Source organism: Pinus tabuliformis, chromosome 2_2 (assembly GCF_031772625.1).
Source record: "Pinus tabuliformis cultivar Carrire ecotype Pingquan chromosome 2_2, CPIR1, whole genome shotgun sequence".
NCBI lineage: Eukaryota > Viridiplantae > Streptophyta > Pinopsida > Pinales > Pinaceae > Pinus > Pinus tabuliformis.
In genome coordinates, this window is record NC_142300.1 from 1,074,957,894 (window position 1) to 1,074,970,884 (window position 12,991).

The following is a 12,991-nucleotide window of genomic DNA, read 5'->3' on the forward strand; positions in this document are numbered from 1 at the left end:
CTTCCAAAATCATCTTGGCATGCTCCCTTGAAGGAACAAAAAGATGACCCAGGTGGCATAACAGGGCATCTTGGATGTGAAAATCTGAAACATGTTGACCCTCCAAGAGTGTCTGGTATATGTGGCTAGATTCTGCGCCACTTTTGTAGAGAAGTGGCCAATCAGAGGTCTCGTACCCACAAGAGTTGAGCATGGTGGTTAACGCCATGATTGGTGGTCAACTGAGGCAATCTGAAACATTATTGGTGCTACCCTTCTTATACTTGATATTCAAATGGAGCTGTTGCAGGTAGGTGGATCACTTCTGATGGCGATCATTCTGAAATTTCCCTTAGGTCTGTATGAACTGTAGGGGTTGGTGGTCTATGCGGATGATCGTTTCCTTCCCCAAAATGTAATTTTTCCATTGTCGACAGTCTTGCACAATGGAATAAATCTCTTTTTCATAAGTGGGATACTTCCTAACTGTGTCTGAAAGTGTCTCACTATGATATACCACTGGATTCCTATGTTGAGTAAGGACTTCCCCAATGGCATAGTTAGAGGCATCTGTCTCGACCTCAAATGGTTGTTACAAGTCTGGTAATGTGAGCACTGGTGCCGAGCAAAGGCGATGTTTCAACTCTTTGAATGCCTTTTGTTGAGATTCATACCAAAAGAATTTTTCTTTAGCTCCTCCCTCAGTGACCTGACTCAAGGGCCAAGTGATATGAGAAAATCCCAACACGAACCTGTGGTAGAAGTTGGAAAGACCTAGAAAGATGTAGAGCTCTGTCAGAATGGTTGGAGATGGCCAATCCCGAATGACTTGGATATTGGTTAGATCCACATGCACCCCCTGTTCATCAATAATATATCCCATTTACTGAACCTGGGTCATTCCAAAAGTGAATTTCTCCAAATTGGCACATAAATTGTGTTGGCACAGTGTTTGGAGAACCTATCGGATGTGGTGGAGGTGCTCTTCCCAACTTTGGCTGAAGATCAGGATGTCATCCAAGTATACCACTACAAATGAGTTGGTTAATGGCTATAAAATGTCATCCATTAGCCTCATTAAGGTTCCAAGAGCATTTGTTAACCCAAAAGGCATAACCAACCATTCAAAAAGGCCCTCGTTGGCTTTGAAGGAAGTCTTCCACACATCGAAGGGTTCAATTAGTATTGGGTGATATCCTGACTTCAAATCAATCTTGCTGAAATATTCCCCCCCGTTCATTTGGTCCAGGAGGTCATCAATCCATGGGATTGGGTACCTATTATGGACAATGATCTTGTTCAGCGTCTGGTAGTCAATACAGAGTCTCCAAGTCCCGTCCTTCTTATGTACCAACACAATCAGGCTCCCACAGGGCGATGAACTCGGATGGATGTGACCTTTCTGTAGCAGCTCCTGAATTTTCCTCTTGATTTCATCATTCTCTTGAATAGAGCGCTAATAGATTGGTCCATTGGGAAGCAGTACACCTGGGGTTAGATCGATGGAGTGCTTGACCTAACAATGTAGAGGAACCTCCATAGGTGAGGTGAATATGTCCTCGTATTCTCCGTGAACTTGTCCATCTGTAGTTTTCATGCGGAGGGGCCCTATTTGGAGGTCATGGCCACTGTCTTCTTCTTTCCTTAAGGGCGTATCATCAGGAAAAAAAAATTCCCGGTTTTGGAAATGAGCTTACTAAATTGTTTTGTAGTAACCAAAGATATGAGAGTAGTCAGTGCTACCTTTGGTATCTTATACAACTTATTTCCCAAAGTAACAATAATAGCATGATGCCTTGATTCATACAGAGCATGTCGCTTCCACAAGTATGATTAGCCTAATAATACATCACAAACATCAACGGGGGAAACATCATAGAATGCCTCATCCGTGAAGGGCTTGATGTTGTATGGAAGAAGACACAGCTGGCTGAGGGAAAGATCCCATCCTTGGTGAAGCTGCCCAATGTTAAATGGTTGTGGTTGTGTTGTGGTCGGTAAGTCTGGCTGCTTCATGACCTCTGGCAAAATGAGGTTCTTTTGGCTCCTACTATCGATAATCAACTGTAGCGGGGAGCCCTTTACCCACATCTGGGAGTGGAAGAGGCGCTCCTCCTCCTCTGGATATTTCGGTTCCTCCTTTTGGACCTTCGTGGTGACAAAGGTGGCATTGGGCTCCGCATCGATGATCTGCTTCCCATTGTCATTCCCCTTGTTGGGTTCTGACTCAAAGGCTGAACATGCATCTCATTCTGAAACCATTAGTTCGGCCACTAGTGACTACATGGCCTGACACTCGTGTTGTGAGTGGAGCTATTATGGAACTCACACCACTTTCTCGTGTCCTTTTTTGGCTTCGCAACATTGTTCTTTACTTGCAACTTTAGTGGGTTCATGCAGGAGCATCTAGACCTAGCCAAAAATGTGATGGTGTGTTCACATGTTGTGGCTAATGAGGGTTTGGATGAAAAATTGGTTACTTAATTTTTATTAATTGCAAATTATGCAAGTAGTTGTTTGTTGGCAAATTCTAAACAAAAAAGGGAATAAGTGGCAAGTTGATCCTCCCTGCGTGGTGATCAAGCCAAGTAGTTTAGATTATTCAGTTAGGATAGGATTTGGTTTCTAAATATATATTAAATTCCTTCATTTGTAGAAGGATATTGTTAGATCGGATATATTGTATTTCCCTTTCTTTTCTGAATGATTACTTGAGGGAGGAAGAGAGGGAGCAGAGAGCGAGAGAGTAAAACATGTACTGTAAATCAAGCCATTAAGGGCCAATGGAAAGACTCTATTTTATTTTCATATTCTTTTAATTTCAGAAATGATTCTGTACATAGCTATCTGTGTTGAAATTCACTTTTTTTGTTCACTTTGAATTAGTTAATATTGTGATGGTGAAAGCCTGTGTTAAATAGTTCTATTTTTAGTTTCTTGTTTGTACAGTGGGAATTTCACCTGATCACAGTTCTTAAAGAAGAATCAGATGGATGATATTGGAACAATCAGATTCTTGGAAAAAAACTTCATAAATGAAATTGCAAATCGAGTCCAGAACCATGGGATTGACAAAGATCCAGAGAAGTCCAGCGAATGTGCGAAGTTTTAGTAAAGCGTTGTGCTTTCTCAAAGGAAGAGGGCTTTTCCTCTTGTCACTGTGATTTTTCATAGGGAATTGTGCTATTCATGGTGGATGGGCTCTGCACATAAACGGAGTTCTTAGTTGAAGCATTGCGCTTTACCTTCAAATATCACATATCACATTCAACCTAAAACTTTCATCGCAAATCACAATTTAATCCTGAGTATTTATTGCATATCAGTAAAGGGATCCACAATTGCGATAAGCTAAATTGTGATGACCCTTTTATTTGCGATATTGTGATGACCTTGAGTTTTGCGATTTAGGGATCAATCGAAAACGTCATGGCCCTTTTACTTGCGATTTAGCGATTAGCCAAAATGGAATGAACCTTAATTTTGCTTAAATTGAGATGAGCGTATTGCGATGTGATATGGATTTTTGATGCAATAAGAAATTGCGTAAATAGTATTTGATTATCATTGCGATGAAGGATTGTGAAAAGCACATGAGAAGGAGCATCAGACATTGTGAAGTGGTCATATGAAGAGGTGAAGGGTAGAAGTGTTAGTTGAAAGCACTAAGTTTGAAAGGCCTGTAAGGTTTAATTTTAATCTTAGTTTCTAGAGTGGGTTTTAAGGAAAATTTAGAAAGAAGTCTGATTGTAACACAAAATAGATTAAAGACTAGAGTTGGGAGAGGTTTACCAAGCATGGGTAGTATAAAGATAAGGCTATTTTGGGTGTTGGTGGCCATATGGTTGCATCACTTGGTATCAGAGAAAGGATCACTACAAGAAAAAAGGTCATTGGTGAGGGTCATGCTTGTGATGGACCTTTAAGGTCCGTCATCAATCTCGCATATGGTGAGGCTCTTTAAAAAAGCATTGTTGTAAGTGTATATAGTGATGTTTCTTTAAGGTTTGTCAACAAATCCATTTTCAATGACACTTTTGGTGAGGGTCGTTAAAGGCCCATCACTAATTATCTCTTTCATGACACTTTTAGTGAGGGTCATTAAAGGCCCATCACTAATTCTCTCTTTGGTGACACTTCCACTAACGATATTTTATTGATCATCACTAATGATCTTTTCGGTTACCTTTGGTGACGCTCAATAAATGTTGGTCATCATTGATCATTCCAATGAGTTTTTAATGACGCTTCATGTCTGTGACAGACCTTTAAGGTCAGTCACCAATGTCACATATGGTGACAGTCTTTAAAAAATCATTGTTGTAAGTGTATATAGTGATCGTCCTTTAAGGTTTGTCACCAAAGCCATTTTCAATGACACTTTTGGTGATGGTTGTTAAAGGCCAATCACTAATACTCTCCTTAGTGACACTTTTGGTGAGGGTCGTTAAAGGCCCATCACTAATTCTCTCTTTGGTGACACTTCTAGTGATGATCTTTTATTGACCCTCACCAATGCTCTTTTTGGTTACTTTTGGTGATGGTCATATTTATTTCGTCATCATTGATCATTCCAATGACTTTTTGATGACGCTATGTACCTGCTACTATATCTTTTGTCAAAAGATAATGATTTAAGACCATTGTTGTGGAGTATTTTTGATTATGTGTCCAAGGTCATAGTGGTTATAATATTCAGTCAATTTTTTAAGAAGTAATTAGTGTGTATCATTTCCCTCAAGTCATAAGAATATAGTTTTCCTATGAGCCAACACATGATTCATCTATATTAGGTTTATTATCTAGCAAATTTCCTTTAAATAAAGTTCCACTAGTGGGTGTAGGAACTATATCATCTAATACATAATAAAGAACTGTCAATTATTAATGAGAGAGACCTGGCACTCCTTAACACTCATAACACACATTAAAATGCTTTGGAACAATACACTAACATTCCTTTGCACCTCACATGTCTTGGAACATATTTGTACCTACAACATCTTACCATGAGTAGGATGGCCAAGCACATGTTGGCATGCCTTAGCATAGCATAACACTCCCCTATCATGTGTTGGCATGCCCTATAGTCCCTAGAATTCCTAGAACACCTTGGCATAATATTACATTGACAAACATTATCACTTGGCACATATTGGCACTTGGAAAGTATTAGAACATATTATTAGTGTGCCTAGCATGCCCCTTTTGAAAATGATAAAGTCTCAAATTATTAACCCTATTATGTGTTCATTGCCTTTCATTTTATCTTTGTTATTCCTTTTGTTGCCTTCAAACTCCTTAACTGATATTGGCAGACTCTGACATCCTACACATCCTAGCATGTCTTAGCACTTGTCATGCCTTGGAACTATTTGGCACATGTTAGCACACCTCGGAAATACCTAGCACACTCTAGCACTTCTTGACATTCCCTGATATTCCCTGTCATGCCTTACCTGTGCTTAGCATACCTTGTCACTCCCTCCTTGGCATGACAACTAGCACTCATTCACACTCCCCAACACACCCTCATATTCATTCACTTCCATGCATTTTGACCTAGTGCTCCCTTGTGTTGTCTTAATACTCCATATCACTCATAAGCATGCATTATCACTCTCTAGCACACCTTAGCACTCTCCGATATATTGTGCCACTTCATAGCATGCATCAAAATCCCTGATGCACATTGGCACTTGGCACATGTTGGCACTTGGAAATTCTTAGCATGTTTGGCATGTGTTGAGATGACCTAGTATGATTTGGCATGGTTTAATATTAAATTTAATTGGGATCAATTATTGGAAAGTAGATGAGAAGAAATGGAGGAAGATTTGGCACTTAGACTGCATTGACACTTGGCACTTGGCACCTATTGTCACCTATTTTTGGTGTGCCTAGCATTCCCCTCATGTAAAAGGTAAATTGATGACTTATTAACCCTATTATGTGCTCATTTCCTTGTACTTTAACTTGTTCCTCCATTTTTTTTCCTTAACAGTCCTTGGCATGCATTGTCACACCCTTGTACATCTTGGCATCCCTTAGCACTTGGCACATCTTAGCTTGTTTGACATGTCTTCGTACTATCTAGCACATGTTAGCATGCCATAGCGTTCCCTAACACACCTTGGCAGTCACGACCTCACAACTAGCATTACTTTTTTCCATGACTTGGGAACCTAACATTCACTAGAACACCTTGGCACTCCCTAGTTGTCATGTCCTTTGTTATCCTCCACAATGTCCTAGGCTGATGAAGATATCGATGGAGGTAACCACAGACAAAGATTTTAGTTTGGTAGCTAGCCCTACCAAACCAGAGAGGGCTCTCTCTATGAAATCAAAACCAAGAGACGACTGGAATGTAAAGGATTTTAGGCTAGATAGCTAGGCTTAGGTGGGTTTTGGAAAATTTAGGCTCGTCATGTTTGCTTGATGACCCCACCTCCATGGGTTGTACTAACATGGTTTGGTGTTGGCTTGGTGAACTAGTTATATGCATTTTCAAGGCTGCCTCAATGAAGGTGTCCCATGTCATGTTATTCTCTTTCAACTAATGGAGTACTATAACCTTTATTATTTTATGGTGAAAGAGGCTAGGATAATGCACTTTTTCTTTAAATTTCACCCTTTTAGACATTTTGGCTAGGCTCCTACACAATTAGCTGGACAAATTTAGAGACTTGGCAGCTGTAAATTGCATGAATAGTATTATGTGGTATTGATATAGCCTAGAAAATCTACCCTCACATGTGAAGAACTTCATGGAAACCTTCATCAATGATGCATATCTCTCCAACAAGTATTGTGATTTCAAGTATGGATTGTACTCTTATAGATCTAGGTTCATGCCTTTGAACCTGTTTTCACCATGGTTTGGTATGTCTGTAGCTTGAGAGATGGCATCCACTAAAAACATGAAATCAATCCCTGTAATGGTGATCTTGTCTTCCTTCAAGGTGAAGGCAAATATACCCATGAGATTCTTAGGGTAACCTACTTCCTGCACTCTTTGAAAAAAACCTAAACAATTGACATCTTCAAAGCATTTCACGATAAATGTGGAGGAGGTTATTTCATTGCAATTAGAGGGCTCAAACCTCAGTATCCTTCCCCCCTCAGTATCTTTAGACCAAATGAATTGATGCTATTACAGCTAGGTGCCTTTGTGCTAGGCCTAAATCCACAAATAATATACTTTTGATCTAGTTATAGGTTCTTGTGAGACATAAGAAGGATTGAAGGTGGGGTATAAAGGACACACAATGTTTTAGTAAGGCTTTAATTGTACTCAATAAATTATGGAAAACTTTCTAAAGGTATTTGGTAATAGGTTATTAAAGAGAAATATCTAAAAAATAGACATCTTAAAGAATGGATTAAAGAGGCGGCTCCAAAGAAGAAAGTGGCATCTTATATATGGAGAAGCATGATGAGAAACAAATATTGGCTACTAATGAAATCTGAGATGGGAGGTTGGAAGGGGGAATAGGATAGAAATAGAACTAGATGATATCAAAGGAGTGGAGGGAATACATACTCTTTCTATTCACATACTTGAGCATTTACATAACGAAAGGCTTTACTTTATGAACTAAATCTCTTGTGATTGACGATATTCTTCTGTTACAAGTTATTGGCTTAATGCATTTGAACTTGGATTTCCAGAGGACCTATTTGTGGAATGGGCACGTTTCACAACAGAATTAATTCTAACAGGTTTAAAACTTAGTGAGAAGAAAGAAAAGCTAAAATGGGAAGGTGTTATGTATAATGAGTAGATCTCGGTTAAGGAGATTTATAAACATATTTCTCATGGAGGTGGCTTGAACGATAATGCTTTTTGGTTTCATAACATGCGTAGATAGAATATAGCTCTCAAATTAAAATATTTTATGTGGTTGGTGGTCCAGAATAATATTTTAACTTGTGATAATATCCATAAAAGGGGCTGTTAGGATCTTGGAAGATGCTCTTTATGCAAAGATTTTTTAGAAGACATGGAACAACTATTTCTAACCTGTCCTTTTGTGATCTCGATATGGAGTGGGGTTCTTCAAACACTTAAAATACATGTAATATGGAACATGGTTAGAATTTAGAGATGTCTCACTCAATAGTTTGAATGTTTCAAGATATATCGTTCCTTTCCTTTCTAAATTTTGTGGGGCATATGGAGAAGCAAAAATGAGAAGATTTTTGAACAAAAAAAACTAGATACTATAGATGCCTATTTAAAGATCTTTGCACATTGTATGGAAATATGGCTAATGAAGGAGGAACAACCGAGAGGACATTTTTGACTCATGGAGCTATGGTCATACTTTATTTTTTTAATTTTTATTTTTAATTTCTATTTTTTATGGGGCATCCACCAACAGGATTTGTGGAAGTGGGTGTATGGAGCATTTGCCATGTCTTGGAATGCCTTGACCCTCTTTGGCACATTTTAAAACACACTAGAACTCCCTCGCACACTTTGGCACTTCTTAGCATGCCCTGATATTTTGTAGCATCCCTTACGAGTGCTTAGCATACCTTGTCACTCCCTCTTTGGCATGCTAGCTAACACTCGTTGACACTCCCCAGAACACCCTCATATTCATTCCCTTCCATGTATTTTGACCTAGTGCTCCTTTGTGTTTCCTTAGTACTCCCTAACACTCCTTAGAATGCATTAGCACTCTCTGGTGCACCTTAGCACTCTTTGACATGCCTTGCCACTTCATAACATGTGTATCACTCCCTAACACACATTAGCACTTGGCACATTTTGGCGCTTGTCACGTCTTATCATGTTTAATTTTTCATTTAGATTCCTTGGTATGATTTCGCATGGTTTATTATTAAATTTATTTGATATCAACTATTGGAAAGTAGATGAGAAGTAATAGAGGAGTATTTGGCACTTAGAATGCACTAACACTTGGCACTTGGCACATATTGGTACCTAGTTTTGGTGTGCCTAGCATGACCCTCTTGGAAAAGGTAAATTTATGACTTATTAACCCTCTTATGTGTTCATTTCCTTGTATTTTAACATGTTTCTCCTTTTTGTTGCCTTGACAATCCCTAGCATGTATTTTGACACCCTTGCACATCTTAGCATGCCTTAGCACTTGGCACATATTAGCATATTTGGCATGCCTTCACACTATCTGGCACATGTTAGCATTCCTTAGCACACCTTGGTACTCACACCATTAGAACTAGGCTTACATTTTTTCATGACTTGGGAACCCAATCAAGTCCTTAACTACTACAGTTCATGTGACATTGGCTTGCTTCAACGACAATAACTTGACCAATTTCACCTATTACGAGTAGATTGTTCCTTGTTCACATAAGAACTTTCTATAACTCATCTTAGGTAACTCATGTCCAAGCTCAACTTGTCCCACTTAAGAACTTACCAAGACAAGGATCACATCTAGCCATGGTCATAAAGCAACTAACCAACATATCTTACATAGACAATATTTCACATGTATATCTAGTTCATCTAAATAATAGAGCATTAACTAAGAGTTTTCAATAACCACAAGATGCACAAGACGCACATGATATAATCTGACACAAGTCAAATGCCCCAAAAATTATAAGCAACAATGTACAATATGAAACTGTCTAAAATAGTTTAAAACATGAGCATTTGGCCAAAATGTGCCACATATAATATAAAAATAATAGCTAAAGGAAAAACAAATTTGTGCCTAAAACGAAGTCTCCCTTTGTCTAAAATTGCTCTGTAGATCCCCTTATTGCAACCGTAGGCTTACCTCTTGAAAATCCTATTATGAACTTCTACTAACACACTTCATCCTTGGCACACTTAAATTCACTGACACTCCCTAACACTCCTCAACACCTATTTTTTCATTTCCATGCATTTTGACTTAGTTCTCCCTTGTGATTCCTCGACATTCCCTAACACTCCTCAACATGTATTTATATTATCTAACATGTGTTAGCACACCTTTTCATTCCTTGTCATGCCCTGACCCTCCCTAGTTATCATGCCCTCACAACTACCCTTATTTAACTTTCAACTTGGGAACCCAACCAAGTCCTCACTTGACTCCAAGAGCTTGAAAAGGTTATGATTACTACAACTAGACTTGTTGTTGAATTGTGTATCTAGGGAGGTACTCCACAAGCCTAGTGAGTTGGGTTTGTGTGAGTTCAGTCAAAAAATGATTTGTGGGAAAAGAAACCAAGTGAAGTGGTTTTGGATCGAATATGGGGTTTAAAATTTAAAATAAAATTAGAAAGTAAAATCAATATTTCATAAGGTCTAAGTGGATAAAACTCGTAAGTTCTAGAGGGTTCCTAAGAGGCCTCCTAGGAAAATATATTTAAGGAGGCATTAGTATGAAGGTTGGAACATCAAGTGAGAAGGAGCTCATTTGATCAAGGAATCCAGGAGAGATGTAGTCCTAAAGTAGACCAAGTTATAGGGTTGAGTAAGGGTTATTAAAGGGAGGCCATGATCATCCAAAAAGCACAAGATCATCATCTGAGGGTTCACAAGAATGTCACATATCTTAATGGGTTTGAGCTAGGAAGTAGGATGGCATACTGTTGGTTCTCTTATGGTAGATCGAGCTCAAGAGAGGCGACTCATGAGAATTTGGGCATGTGATTTTATTGGTTCTTTACTCTGAAGGCCACCTCAAATTCTAAAATAATAGAAAGGGCTGAGACCCTATATTATGGTGGTCAGTAGGTTGCAAGGTCTATGATAAAGACCAACACAAATAGAGGAGGGCCTACACTGGAATTGAGGGTGAGAACATAAGTAGCTGCAGGTGTAATATTGACTAAGGTAACTATAGTTTGAGGGTTATAGATATCTGAAGTTCAGGTTAAGATTCAGTAAAGGAAATGCCAAGAATCTATGGATCCACATGAGCTAGGAAGAGTCCATTATCGAGGAAAGAGTTGTTGTTTTTGCTATGGGTGGATATGATTTGTTCTAAAGTAATTATAATATAAGTATAATGCCCTAGTTAGGGTGGTTTCTTAGCATGTTTATTCCATAAGATATTCCCTTATGACTGTGACAAATCTGCATAGAAGAAGAAGGGTCATGGCCGTTAGAGGGAAAATTTTGATGAGTTTAGTTCAGTAAACTAGTGCTACCTATCATACCATGTGACTCCCTCCATAACACACCTGGAACTCACTGACACTCCTTGTCACACACTCTTTTTCATTCATTTCCATGCATTTTTACATAGTTCTCCCTTATGTTTCCTTGGCACTCCCCAACACTGAGCACACATTGACACACCTTGGCACTTGGCACACCTTGTTATGCTTCCCTAACATACTAGCATGCCTTGGAACTATCTAGAATATCTTGTCACTCATTCCTTGGCACACTTGGAACTCATTAACACTTCATTTCCATCAATTTGAAACTAGTACTCCGTTGTGTTTCTTTGACACTTGGCCCAAACATTCCCTAGCATTTTTTCACCCCACACCCTAGCACTTGGCACATCTTGGTAGGCCATAGCACTTGGCATGTCTTGGCATGCATAACATGCCTTGGAACTATCTAGTACTGCCTAACATTCCCTAGCACACCTTGGCACTCCGTAGTTGTCATTCCCTCATAGATAACCTTACCTTTTTTGCGGCTTGGGAACCAAACCAAGGCATTAGAAAAACAATGTTGTGCCCATCCCAAAGTATCCTTTTGTTTGAAAATGCTTCTTCTAGCCCCTTATCGCAACCAAATTATTTTTTCTTGCAAGCCTATTATGAACTTCTCGTTGCACACTTCGTCCATGGGACACCTAGAATTTCCTGACACTCCTTGTTACACACTCTTATTCATTTATTTCCATGCATTTTGACCTAGTTCCCCCTTGTGATTCCCTCATTGAAACGTATACCTAGGTTTGGTCTTCATAATGACATGTGTAATTGCGATTTTCTGTAATTGGCATAAAGAATAAAATAAAATTATTTTTGTAATGCTTGAATCATGGCTTTCATGTTCAAGGAATTTTATTTTTAGTTAGATGCTCTCATTGTGAGCTATTATGTTTGGTCATGAAGCCATAAAATTCATAGAGTCAATTTCAAATATTCAAGACCCATTTTGGGCATGTAATCCATTTAAATAAATTTTATTAGCCCTCCAAGACCTTGTCACAAACTCTTCTTCATGTCGGCCTAAGGATGCTTCCAAAATGTCAAGTTCTATTACCTATATCACAAGTTGGCTTATTTTGATGGATGAAACACTATATATACGAGAAATCGACCTCAATTTGTGGACAAGCAAATCCAGTTAAGTAAGTTTGCAAGAAGAAGTGAGAAGATTGTAGGTTTTAACCCCGTACAGAAATTACTTGCATACGAATTCTAAAACACAAAAAAAAAAACAATGTGAGAGCATAAAAAATAAAACACATATACACAGATATTTTTCCACTGGATCCCAAAACCGGTACTACCAGCTTGATTTTTCATTATGTTCCTTTCAATATTACAATAAATATTTATACATGCCGAAGCATCCAATACCATGGACCGAAAACCATCGCGTCCAATACCATGGATAGAAAACCATTGCGTCCAAAAAAACATGTGTGAAAATCATGAACAAAACCATAGGTGGGTCCACCCAACCTAACATGGGGTCCAAAACCAAAATTTTCTAGGGCGTCGCCCCAGACACCATAAAGTGGTGTTATGGATGCCCTTCAAACCCCCTGTTAACTACGTGGAAAGAATATAACACAAGCCAACATTCTCCCACTTCTTGTTTTCTTTCCACAAGGAGCCACAAGAGAGCTTAGTCATTTTCCTAGCCTTGAAATGCCCATTGTCTCTCTGCACCAAGAGAACTTCTCAGAGCTTACAAATTTTGTCAATGCATCTGTAGTATTCTTCAAAGTGTTCACCTTTACCAGCAACACCCTATTTTCTTCTAAAATATCCCTCACAAAGTGATACTGAACATCAATGTGCTTTGTCTTTGAATGATATG